This window comes from Mytilus californianus, unplaced genomic scaffold (assembly GCF_021869535.1).
Source record: "Mytilus californianus isolate M0D057914Y unplaced genomic scaffold, xbMytCali1.0.p SCAF_4, whole genome shotgun sequence".
In the NCBI taxonomy this organism is placed as follows: domain Eukaryota; kingdom Metazoa; phylum Mollusca; class Bivalvia; order Mytilida; family Mytilidae; genus Mytilus; species Mytilus californianus.
The window spans coordinates 62551324-62565467 of record NW_026262690.1 but is presented as its reverse complement, the minus strand read 5'-3'; the positions used below and the strand labels follow the sequence as shown (position 1 = coordinate 62565467).

General features: G+C 31.4%; 1 protein-coding gene and 1 long non-coding RNA gene across 13 annotated transcripts in view; one reads left to right on the top strand and one right to left on the bottom strand.

Annotated features, from left to right (window-relative positions):
- Positions 1-14144, bottom strand: part of LOC127698610 (mitochondrial import inner membrane translocase subunit TIM50-C-like) — a 323025-nt gene that overhangs the window by 258371 nt on the left and 50510 nt on the right. The gene's annotated exons all lie outside the window — the stretch shown is intronic.
- The window catches only part of LOC127698629 (uncharacterized), a 134975-nt gene that overhangs the window by 119108 nt on the left and 1723 nt on the right, over positions 1-14144 (top strand). For all 7 annotated transcript variants that reach the window (XR_007980917.1, XR_007980918.1, XR_007980913.1 and 4 more), the window contains one exon: positions 13254-13294. This is a non-coding gene — a long non-coding RNA (uncharacterized LOC127698629). The remainder of the gene's footprint in view (positions 1-13253; positions 13295-14144) is intronic.

The following is a 14144-nucleotide window of genomic DNA, read 5'->3' as shown; positions in this document are numbered from 1 at the left end:
TATTTCTTCAGAAAAGAGTAACTGTTTATCTATTCTACATGTTCTTAGGCTTTGTTTGTTATATTCATAATTAATGTTATAACAATGCCAAGATATAAGACTAAAAACTCTATGGTCTTATTTCAACTATGTGAGGATATCTTTTATACAGACATGGTAATAAATGTACATGAATGTATCATTTTACAAGTGTCAAATAATTTTATTCATAATCTGAAATCTACATTGATGAATTTCAAGGCAAAGATAAAACCATCCAATGGAAATTATTTTTATTTTCTTCCACACTATGCATATATAAGGAAGTTTTAACGTCCTTGACTGACTATACAGCCCTTGCATGGTTGGTAACACTATCATGCATGTTATGTCAACATCATAAAAAGTATCCATGAAAAAAGGAATCTACATCTGACCAATGCATGTCAGTCATAAAAAAGTTTTAGAAGATCCTTTGATCTTTCTTTTTTAATATTTGATATCAACTAGTATTTTTTGATATGTTGGCAACATACTTCTCACAATTTACAACACTATTATCATATTGTACTTTTTCTTTTTCAAAAGCAAAGAACTAAAGTTAACAATGAGCAATGCTCCTCTGCTTTATTTTTTGCAAAATAAAGATATAAAATCTTGCAGGATATTGTTTGTTTATCTTCATCATAGTAAAGACATGAGATTAACTTCATGTACGGAATTATGCAACAAAAGTTTGCATTTTAAAACTGCATTGTTGCAGATTTCTTCAAACAATAATAATTGTTTTACTATTACTTTCTACAGTATGTTTCTACTTAACCAATTGTGTGTTAGTGGCATGTTAAATGCTCTACAAGGAACTTGCTAATGTTCCCCCTTCGACCTATTTCTGGTCAAGTTTGCCGTGATATTCCACTGGCCTCTCAATATTCAGATATTAAATATCAATCACATAATATTATTTCTGTAAATGTTTCAACTGTAACACAGTTTTATTTCTCACTAAGAGCTTATTTTGAAGCCTTACATGGCTTTGTATATTACAGATACACATATTCTTGATAGTTTCAACAATATTGTAAGTTCATTCGAAACTGTTGTCACATTTATGACACACCAAGGACTTATAAAAGTCTCTAGGCTCATTAATTTCTTTAGACAAATAAGCTTTTAAAAATTAGCTATTTGATCATTATTTGATATAACATATCTTTAGCAAAGGTTTTCAGATACCTTAGATTGGAAGTGGCACATAATGCCTTCCGTATTATCACTAACGTTGTCTATTTATAGTAACACACATACAGGTGTATATCGACAAGTAGTCTAGCATATTCCAATGCACTACATTACAGTTTCTTATATTGGAATAAGAAATGTATTTTAATCACAACATTTTGTGATAATAAAATCTCAAATATATTTGCTATATTTTCTATAAATTGTACGTCACTACGTGGGTACATTATAGCAAGAATATACGAGTACACCTTCGTACATTTTACACTTACCTTAAAAAACAAGAAAGATATTCTACTCATATACTTCCGTATAGAGATTCATTCGTGTTAAAATAACTACGATAATGTATCAATTTATTTAGACAAAAAATGTCAAAATTATTAAAAAGAGAACACGTTCGGTCCACCATTGATTACGTGATAAGCACCTGTGTGTTACACACCACAGTACACGTGTATTTTCAGAACAAGGTTTAGAAAATAGAACAACGATAAAATACGTTGTATTTAACGAACTTGGATATAAAGTTCTCAAGATAACTAATGCTTATTTATAAAACATTTTTTACTGGAACAACGTTCTCAGTTTTACAAAATCTTAAAATTCTGGACGTCGTCACAGATTATAACGCGTTAGACACCTCGCTGCTCGAAAAATAATATGATTGGCACAGGTAATAGCCGCAGTATTTATAGCTAGGTATAGCTACGTCATACCCATAGGTCAAGGATTTTGACCTCTTTTAAATGAGATGCCTCGTTGTACATCGGGAAATGAATGCTATAGTTACATCCTCGAAGAGCCGAGGAGCGTAATTAGTAGAATTGATCCAGAATCACTAGACTTTTAAATGTTTTCTTAAATTATTAATAATAATTGAATAATTAACAAGTTTTTATCTGAAAGACATTGAATCGTATTACATTCTCAGGTTAAATTGAGGTCATAAGTGACAGAATGTAGTGTTAATATAAACTGGCTATTTATTTTGGGTCAGTTTATAATTAACACTCAATATGGATTAACTTATCAACCTGCAAGGGAAAGTCTCTTTTTGTTAAATACCAAAAATGTATAAATATGTCATTTGTATATCTCCTTTTAAAAGAAAGGTTAAGAAAAGCCTGCTTTTTATAGATAATTTCTCCTGACAAAAGAGATGTGAGTTGCTGTGATTGCTTGTCAAACTCTGTAACAAGGGAGAAAAGAAAGAAGTCGTGAATGGAATTCAGAGCAAATCAAGAGAGAAACAGGGATCACTAATAGTTATCCCATGAGGACGCAGAGGCCAGAGGGTGATCCAACACTGACACACCGAGTTCGAATGGGAGAACTATTTTCCATCCCAGCTGTTCTAGATTAGATAAAAAACCATTTATGCTTCATAAAATCTAGTTTAGAATGCCACACAATCATTATAATATACTTTATATATTACTATATAGTATATACCCTTTATTAGCCCCGAACACAATGCTTAAATATGTTAAATTAACATTGATTTGTATCCAGTCGTGCTGGTGTAGGGGTATGACTTGTGGGTCTGGAGTTCGATTCCCAGCATAGACACTGAATTTTTCAACATAAATTTTGATAGTTAGTCTTTTCCGCATAAATATTTCTAAGTTTTAGTATAAGTTTGACATTCCCGCCAAAATGTTACAGAACAAAGGAAAGCATGCAGAACAAAGAAACTCAAGCTAGGGTGATCTGGTAGGGGTGATCCGGCTCAGATCACCCTTGGTAGAACAAAGGAGCTGGGATGTAAGTATATGGACACAACCGGTAGCTTAAACAGGACAATATACCTCTAGACCTTCCAAATAGGATTCATTTTGTCCAGTCCCCAAGGGTATCATCAGCTCAGTAGTCCGTGCTTTGGTACTGATATATTATACAATGTATAACATATTCTCTTAAATTCTCTGTTGATAAATTTAGAAACTATTAAAAAAAAGTAATGTTTCCCTCAGGCAAAGTTAATGTTAGATGTTTTGGTTATTTAGCTTCCTAAGAATTCAAGTATTTAGACATACTAGACTTTCGTTTTTTTTTTAATTTAAGCATTGATGATGAAGGAAAATCCAGGTCATGATTTATAACATACCTTTCTTAAATTTTAGAATATATGAATAAACTAAGGTTCCCTTAAACAAAGTTGACCATAAGTATATTTAGCTTTTCTTTTTTGGTCCATTTTGTATATATATAGCTCCTCTAGTATTCCAGTATTTAAATATCCTTGGTTTCTGAATTTATGAGATTAAGCATTCCTGATGAAGGTTAAAATCTTGACCTTTGACCTATCGGCCCCAAAATCAATAGGGATCTCCTTATCATACCAAGTTTGGTAAGGGTATTCCTAATGGCTCAAATGATTTTGTCTGTAGGGCCTACAACAGGGAGCAAAACCCACACCATAAAGCAAGCTATATAAGACACCTGGATGAAAAATATGAAACAGTTCAATAGAGAAAACAAAAGGTGTAATTTTTGGTCAAATTTAAAAAAAAAAAAAAATATGACATACTACAGCCATAATGCCAACCATTGAATAACAGGCTCCATTTGGAACAGGCACATAAAGAATGTATACTGATCAACACTCAACCCACCAAAAAATAATAATAATAAAAGGCTGTTTATACATGTTGCATGTTGAATTTCTGAGAATTCAGTTTAAATAAAGTATATTATCCATTTTATCAATGTTAGCTAAATTACTTGAAAGTAAGTCAAAGGGAAGTAACTCCAGTTGAATGTGACCTTTTTTTATTTAATAATTATAGTTGTTAAGGTAAACACTTTTAATTTCAAAATAATGACATGAAAAACACACCTTACTTAAGATGACAATAGAGATCAAACAATATATAATAAACTTACAAAATCTTCAAAGTATGACTAATTTTGCAGTAATTATAGAAATTTTGTATAATGAAAATGAATTGAATTTTGAATATAACAGTGCACAAGTCCGTATGAAAGTGCTGCATTATATAATTGTATCTCAATAAAACTAAATATTGAGTCAATGGGTGTTGCCCTGCCTATGTGTTGAAGGAAATGAATAATTCTGGAAACCGGAATTTCATGAGTGATCGAGGAGGATGAATAATTGTAGACTTATTCTAAAAATAGTTATAACACAGTATTATGTCACTTGTCATCAATTTTTGTGATTTTCTTGGGTGAAAAAAAAAGAAGTAACCAGTATCAGTTGCAGGAGTAGGTCTTCAAGTTGAAGTTGATTCATTATCATATTTGCAAAACAATACACAGTTTTATAAGTGTTTTATATAAATTTGTATATAAGAATAATAATTGCTTACTTTAGTGTCAACTGAAGTAGATTAAGATATGTTTTGCATTATATGATTTTAACATTAAACAAAAATACAAGTAGAAATTAAAATGAGTGATTCCAAAAAGAATTTAAATACAGAATTTAATGCATTCAGGGTAATTTTTACAAAAGCATACACCAATACATTGTGATCTGATGGGAACAATGGATATTGGATATCCAATAAATAGTGTATCTTTTAATTTCGTTTTGGTCTGCAATCATTAGAATTACCCATAATCCTTTTCAGATTCTGTAGGGTATGTTGTCCTACCCTTTAATGTTCTTATTGGTAAGCTTGAGATGCTTTTTATAAGTTCATAATATTGCATATTTTTTTTCAAAAAAGAAAACTGTACATTGTTGTTGGAATTGAGAAGAGGAAGCTCCCTTACTTTTTATCCGTATTTTCTGGTTTGTTGTTCCAGAGAAACGTTACTTGAGTTGTCAGATTTTAGTAATTTTTGTGGAGCCTGCGAATCTTATTTCACAAAAGCTAGACATACCGTTCCTAGATTCCATCATCATCGTTGCCAGCATCAACATTTAGTAACAGTCTATGGTTAAAGTTTTTATGTTTTTATGTTTTTAAGTTTTACCCTTGTCCGTACGTCCATCCGTCTGTACGTCCCAAAGTTGGTTTCCATTCTCTAACTTTAATTTGCCTCAACCAAATGTTATGAAACTTATACACAATACTTAATACCACAAAACTCAGATCAAGTTCAAATTTGGGTAGCGTCTATTTTACCGTTCGTCAGTAATGTCCCTTTATAACTTTATATGATATGCAAGCAGGGGCATCATCTGTGTCCTATAGACACATTCCACATTTATTTAACCAGATTTTTAAATGAAAAATCGGTTATTGATTTGGGGATATAGGGCGGACGGGCGGCTGCCAAACAGTGTCCGTTCATTAACATGAAAACGCTTTGATGAATTTTTTTCAAATTGAGATATGTTGTTTCCTGTGACTAAATGAAGGTCAAGTTCAATTTTCACGATTTTAGCTTTTCTCGTTGTTGAAGTTATAGCCCTTTCCCAAGAATTCAATTTTTGATGAAATACTTATTAATTACTCCATTTTTTAGCTCACCAGGGCTCGAAGTCCCCATGTGAGCTTATGCCATCACTTGGCGTCCGTTGTCGTCTGTCGTCGTAAACTATTTCAAAAATCTTCTCCTCTGAAACTACTGGGCCAAATACCTTCAAACTTTAACTAAATGTTCCTTAGGGTATCTTGTTTATAAATTGTATCCGAAGTTTTGATCCATCGACAAACATGGCTGCCATGGCTAAAAATAGAACATGGGGGTCAAATGCAGTTTTTGGCTTATATCTCAAAAACTAAAGCAAATCTGACATTGGGGTAAAATTGTTCAATAGGTCAAGATCTATCAGCTCTGAAATTTTCAGAAGAATCGAACAACCCATTGTTGGGTTGCTGCCACCGAATTGGTAGTTTTAACAAAATTTTGCAGTTTTTTGTTATTATTTTGAATATTATTATAGATATACATAAACTGTAAGCAGCAATAATGTTCAGCAAAGTAAGATCTACAAAAAAGTTAATATGACCATAATTGTCAATTGACCCCTTAAGGAGTTATTGCCCTTTAAAGACAATTTTACACAATTTGTTCATCAAGTTTGCTAACATTTAAAAATCTTCTCCTCTGAAATACAGGTGAGCGATTCAGGCTCTTGAGAGCCTCTTGTGTTCAAAGGGAAATAACTCATTTTTTAAAAGATTTTTATAAGACATTGTGTTAATGATAAATGACATTTTGGATTTTTTTTTCTTTTCTTTGGTAAATTGTTTGAAGAATTTTGTGGTAGGTTTGTTTGTTATTCTGTATAAACTAATTTTCTGAATGCTATATATAATTTTTTTTTTGATGAAGTGAACTCCTTTACCAGTAATTAGATAATAATCTATTTTTATTAAAGGATATATTTCATTACATTACATTGTGTAGATAAAGTTGTTGACATTGATAGATAAGTTGCAGATCTATTTTAGTTTGTGACAAATAAAAGAAAAAAATATTTGGAACTATTTATTATATTTGATTATAATTTGAAAATAGATATACATTGTGTAACATCATATCTAATTTTAGAGAACTATTTTAATCAAATTAATGTATTGATACACACGCTTGCAAACAAATAATGGACTAAATAATTGTTTCACTTGAATTACAAGTTCAAATGTTGATACTGCTGTTCATATAGTTTTTGTGAATTTTCAGCTTTCAGTTTTCCACACTTTCATTCTTCGTGCTTGAAGATATTGATTTGATATTTGGTATATAATTTTTTCATGACCAGTTACAGATCATGATTGAATTTTGTCATGGTCTAATGATTTTGTGCAGAGTTATGGTCCTTGGACGCAAATAATCAATTTTCCAATTTTTTTAGTAATGCATGAAGATATTGATTTGATATTAGTATATATTTTAACCATGCCAAGTTACAGATCTAGTTTGAATTTTGTTCTGGTCTGATGATTTTGTGCAGAGTAATGGTCCTTAGACTTCGAAAATTCATGCAAATAATCAGTTTTCCACACTTTTTTTGGTTATGCTTGAAGATATTGATTTGATATTTGGTATATAGGTTTACCATGACAAGTTACAGCTCAAGTTCAATTATTTTTTTGGTTCAGATGATCATTTTGCAGAGTTATAGTCCTCAGACTTAGAAAATTCAGGCTAATGGTCAGTTTTCCACTTTTTTATTTCGTCACACTTGAAGATAAAAATATGATATTTCTTATATAGTTTACACCATGACAATTTAAAGATCAAATTAGAATTTTGTTCCAAAACAATCAATTTTTAACCGGTAGGGGACTATGTATTACCATGCAATACCCTCAGACTGCTTGTTTACAGTTAACATTTACAGACAGTCTTGGATTAAATATTTTTTTGACATGATAAAAATTTTTAAACCTTTATGAATTGTTATGAAACTTGGACAGAAGCAAATCGTCAAGACCAAGAAATAACATCTTAAAGAAAATTTTTGAGTTTTTTAAAACTCTATTTTACTGATAAATAAACTCACTTTTTAAGTCAACATTACACTTTTACACTGACAGCAGCAATCACATGTCAAGACACAGTGTTCTGGGAATCCCTTACAAATTTTTTAAATGTTGTGCACTAGCTCGAAAGAGAGGCGAAAGATACCAAAGGGACATTTAAACTCATGAGTCAAAAATAAACTGACAACGCCATGGCTAAAAAAGAAAAGGACCAACAGACAAACAACAGTACACAAAACACAACATAGAAAACTAAAGACTGAGCAACACGAACCCCACCAAAAAGGGGGGGGGGGGGGGGGGGTGATCTCAGGTGCTCCAGAAGGGTAAGCAGATCCTGCTCCACATGTGGCACTCTTTGTGTTGCTCATGTTAGTATAAACCCGATGATAAGTCTTATTTAGTAGGTCACATTCAGGGAAAAGGGGACGTATTTCAAGTATTGTTAAATCCAAATTTTACAAACTCAGCATTGTTGTTGAGATGGTGAATGAAGGCTGGCTTTTGATTTTGAAAATTTTCTAATTTGTCATTCCAGAGCTATGGGACTTTAAACAGTCATATTCAACCCAATATTTATTTGTCAAAGGGTATTCTCATGCATGTTTTTCTTCTCTATATATAAATATATCGGTTTATTTTTGCAACAATTTCAATATGCACAATTAGGGCATATTATGTGTTCTTGGTGCAGCTGTTAAATAACTGCATAGTATACCTCAGATTTGTCAAAGAAATACCTATACTCAAAACTGTTTGGTGATTGTTACTACACTTTATTTGTTTGTTTGAGTGTACAGGACAAACCATTACAGAATGTAAATTAACGCTTCATCCCTACTGAACAAATAAAAACCTTACAAAAATGCTTCACTAAAAATAAAAAAAAAAAAACACTAAGGAATGAAATTTATGTTGCCCAACTAATTTGAAGATTACTTCTGTGGAAGATTGAAATATGTCATGTCATTTTAATATCATAACTTAGAAATATAATAGATACAGGTTGAAAGATGGATTAAAAAATGAACTATTGAGATGATATTTTTGAGATAAAATTACTTGAAACAAGGAAAAATGTAACATTGGTAAAATGCTTTGTGATAAAATTATTTAAACAAGGAAAAATGGACAAGCTATTGAAATTCTTATGTAGCTATTGGAATGCCACTTCAATAAGTACTAAGAACTCAAATGCCAGTTCAAGATGACCCCATAAAGATATTTTTCACATGAAGGAAAAGGTTAGAATTTAATAATTTAGACAAAAATCAGGAAGTTTTTCTATGCCTAGAGAAATTTCAAATGTCAATTTTGTTGAATCCAAATTCCAAAGAGGGAACTTTACTCAACCAGATTGGGTTTTAGGTACTCTATATATCTCAAACTGCCGTATGTGCAGTCACATTGTTTCAATTGTTGAAATAATGATGATGCAAAGTTTCTATTGTATGTCTATTACTCTAACAGTAAGAACAAATACAGTTTCACAGAATTTTCCTTTGTTCAAAACATGTTTCATGTCAAAATTCAAAACTTTCATAATGGAAGTTTTCTACTGAATAGTTTTAAACATTGCTTTTATTATGGGATAAACATAGATATTTTTGGATAAAGATTTTTATTTTCCAAGGTATTATATTTTTATTTACAATATTATTTGTAAATACTAAATTTTTGAACAATAACACAGTTTATGGAAACTTGGAATATTAATGTGAATTTTCAATTGGAGAGACAAATATTTGATTACATTTCAAATTATTTCTGTGTTTACGCACAAATTCTGGATTAAGAGTCATGTTTTGAATAATGCACAATCATCATCTAGCTGAATTTTTTTGATGCCCTGCCATGCATATGGTAGGGTAATATAGATTGACTCTTGCGCATTAGTATGTCTGTATGTTTCAAGTTTGGTACAGATTAGAGAATGGAAACGGCAAATGTGTCGAAGAGACAACAACCCACTAAAGAGCAAATAAACAGTGTAAGACACCAATGGGTCTTCAACGCAGCGAGAAAAGCCCCCAAACAATAATGTATACTTGTTAAGTGAAGTGGAAGCCACACTTAACTCTGAAACATACAAATGAACCCAAATTTAAAAACACCCAATGTAAAAATAAGAAGATGTGGTATAATTGCCGATGAGACAACTTTCCACAAAATAACATAGAAGTTAATAACTATAGTTCATTGTACGGCCTTCAACATTGAGCAAAACCCATACCGCATAGTCAGCTATAAAAGGCCCCGAAATGAAAAATGTAAAACAATTTAAACGAGAAAACTAATGGCCTGATTTATGTAAAAAACAATGAGCGAAATACAAATATGATATACAGCAACAAACGACACTAACAAAGGCTAGAGGTTCCTGATTTTGGGACAGGCGCAAACATGCGGCAGGGTTAAACATGTTTTGTGAGATCTCAACCCTCCCCCTGTACATCTAGCCAATGTGGAATGAGCAAATATCTATTTCTAAGAAACTGATATGGTGCTATAAACATTGCCAATGAATTTTTACTACAGTCCTCATTGTTCGTCAACATGTGAATAACAGTAACCTCCATTTGATTGATTTTTTAAAAAATTTTAGTTTATATATACTTTTTATACGACCGCAAAAATTAAAAATTTTGGTCGTATATTGGTATGACGTTGGCGTCGTCGTCGTCTGGCGTCGTCCGAAGACACATTGGTTTTCGCACTCTAACTTTAGTTTAAGTGAATGGATCTCCATGAAATTTTACCATAAGGTTCAATACCACGAAAGGAAGGTTGGGATTGATTTTGGGGGTTATGGTACCAACAGCTAAGGAATTAGGGGCCAAAAAGGGGCCAAAAATAAGCATTTTTGTAACTTCCAGACAATAACTTGTGTGTAAGTGTATGGATCTCTCTGACATTGTACCACAAGGTTCCATATCACAAAGGGAAGGCTGGGATTGAGTTTGGGGGTGATGAATCATAAGGGGGTTCAAAAAATTTGGGGGGGGGGATTTTTTTTTTTCTTTTTTTCCTTTTTTTTTTCTTTTAAAATTTTCCATTTTAAGTTGGTTATTTCTGATTTATATTTAAAAGCAAATAATAATGATATGATAGGAGATACACACCAAACAGGATGTGTAAATTATTATATAATAAGTATTGTGCAATAGCAAGAAATTTTCAATTGCACAGTATTGCACAATAGCAAGAAATCTTCAATTGCACAGTATTGCGCAATAGCAAGAAATCTTCAATTGCACAGTATTGCGCAATAGCAAGAAATATCCAATAGCACAATATTGCGCAATAGCAAGAAATTGTCAATTGTACAGTATTGCGCAATAGCAAGAAATATTCAATTGCACAGTATTGTGCAAAAGAAGATACTTCGTATAAATTGCTTACTTCTTGATCAATTTCAATGGGGTTTTATTCTTGAATTCTTGGGGTTCTTTAATATGCTGAATCTAACCGTGTATTAAGTTTTTGGATTTTTAAATTGGTCCACATTGAGGTCCATAGGGTCCAAATTTTAACTTTGTTTGATTTCATCAAAAATTGAATTATTGGGGTTCTTTGATATGCCGAATCTAACCGTGTATTTAGATTCTTAATTTTTGGTTCCGTTTTCAAATTGGTCTACATAAAGGTCCAAAGGGTCCAAAATTAAACTTAGTTTGATTTTAACAAAAATTGAATTTTTAGGGTTCTTTGATATGCTGAATCTAAACATGTATTTAGATTTTTGATTATGGGACCAGTTTTCAAGTTGGTCCAAATCGGGGTCCAAAATTAAACTTTGTTTGATTTCAACAAAAATTGAATATATGGGGTTCTTTGATATGCTGAATCTAACCATGTATTTAGATTTTTGATTTTTGGGCCCCGTTATCAACTTTGTCCACATTGAGATCAAAAGGGTCCAAAATTAAACTTTGTTTGATTTCATCAAAAATTGAATTCTTGGGGTTCTTTGATATGCTGAATCTAACCATGTATTTAGATTTTGGATATTGGACCATAATAGGTGAATATCCAATTTAAAATTTTTAAGTTCTTAGACCACATTCATTCTGTGTCAGAAACCTATGCTGTGTCAAATATTTAATCACAATCCAAATTCAGAGCTGTATCAAGCTTGAATGTTGTGTCCATACTTGCCCCAACTGTTCAGGGTTCGACCTCTGCGGTCGTATCAAGCTGCGCCCTGCGGAGCATTTTATTAAACATGCTATGCATCAATAATATTTTACTACTCAAGTCTTCTTGTACATGTATAGTCAATGCTTTTGGGTCTTTACTTAGATTTAGCTGTTTTCTTTCATCCCTACTGATGACCTGGTACTATGTTATTCTGCTGCCTTTGTGTCCTGTGTTTATGTATTTATTCTAACTGTTACATATAGATTTTACCACTGCATCGAGTGTGATATGATATTTATCCACTGGAGACAGTTAAATTTTCAGATTTAAAACGCGAGGCTCGCCTAGCGTTTTAAATATTTAAAATTTAACTGTCGAGAGTGGATAAATATCGTATTACACGAGATTTGGTGGTGGAATCTGTTTCTCTAATGATTTTCAAACAATATGCAGGCAAACTTATTCCTTCTTTTTGAATGATCTGCAAAAAGATGTGTTCTTTCTATGTGACGTCATCAGGCATGGTCGCCTTTTTTCATGCCGTCACAATAGGAAATTCAGAGGAAAGCATAATCAGATTTTAACAAATGAAGAACTGAGATCGAACGAACCACATGTCGATTAAATTTTTTTTATACAATGGGTGCAGAAAGGGATAAATTGACGAAGAATTAGAGAAATGTATATCAATGATGTGTCTCAACTATATTTTTCCTTTGAAGTGTAATACGGGTCACCATCACTTTAGTCAAATAGTCAGTATGCAACATTTTTTTTAGTTTTGAAAGTTCCACATCAGCGCATTATCTAATTTTTATTTTAAAATTTTCAAAAAGTTTAAAAAATATTCTTACATATTACTGAAGGGATTTTTTTTTTGCATTGGTTCCACTGTGTATTAGGTATACTAACTACTGACAAGGTCCTGACTTGAACATATGGCAGGGGTAAACTAGTTGGGTTTTTTTTAGATCTCAACAGCCCTTCATGTTGATCAATGAACTAATGAAAGAATATACAATAAAAATCAGTACAGGAAAAGCACGTCGCTATAGTAATAGTTTTATGAATAACAAAAACACAAATTCAGACAAATCAATGATAAGCAATACCATATCTAAGAATGCTGAGTAACCGAAAGCAAGCTCTAAGCATCTAAGTACTTAACTTGCTTATATGAAGTCTTTGATACCGTCTTACACTATATACATTTCAATTTCAATATTTTTGTGTTAATTTGAAGAAAAGAAAAACAATTACAAGAGATCTTTTTTACTAATATGAATATTAACACGTATGTTTTTCTACATCTATTAAAACTAAATAGAGGTAAAAAAATAATTAAAAAATGGATTGATAGAATAAAATAAAATTCTTTATTTAAAATCTTACCTACAAGTATAGTTGAAAGAAAAAAATTAATTGAATGATGATTGAAAATTACTAAGTCTTAATTTTCAAATATATGTTCTTTTTTTTCAGATGAAAATATACTACCTACCTGCCAGATGCTTTAGTAAAAAGTAAGTAAATATATGAGGGTATCACATCATATTGGAGAGCCAATCATAACCACTTCCTTTTCTTAGAATTATTGATTATACTTTTTGATTCATCTCTTCTGTCTGGCTTTTAATGGGCGTAATTACTAGGAAAATTTGTCTGGCAATATGAACAGCCAGAAGTACATTTTCTAAAGATTTCAAGGTTAAGAAAAGGGCTAGAATAAGCAAGAAATGTTAATTTAAATATATACCATATACAGTAAAAATAATAGAATTAAGTATTAAGATTTTTGGAAATTGATATAACCACCAAAATTAGAAAATTTAGCTTGTTTGTACCAAATATTGTAGATGTGTATCTGAACTGATGACCCCTATTTATCTAAACTCTCAGAATTTTAAAGGAACCATCACATAGGGTCCTACTACATGTAAATAACAGCAAGTATAAATTGTAATGTAATTTTAGAAGAAATAAGGATTATTTCATTTAAACATAGATAATACCCATGGAAGGCAGAAATTTTACTGATGCCCTTCTGTTATTAATGATATTCAGCTTTTATACAGAATATAAATATTGAAATATTCACTATTACAAAGTGAAACAATTTGTGACGTAATTCACTGTGACCTTCAAGGTACAATGTGTATACATAGGGGTGTGCAACTAACATTTGCCATGATCTACTAGATTTGATTTCTATGTATGTGACATACCTTCTGATCTAGCTAGGATTTTTAAAATAGCTGAGGGACACAGTGTTAGCTTAGTTTCTTGTCTGAAAAATTGAAATAATTGAATAAAGTAATGTTTTTTTTTTGCTGGATTTATAACTTTGACTAAAATATTCACTAGTACAAAGCA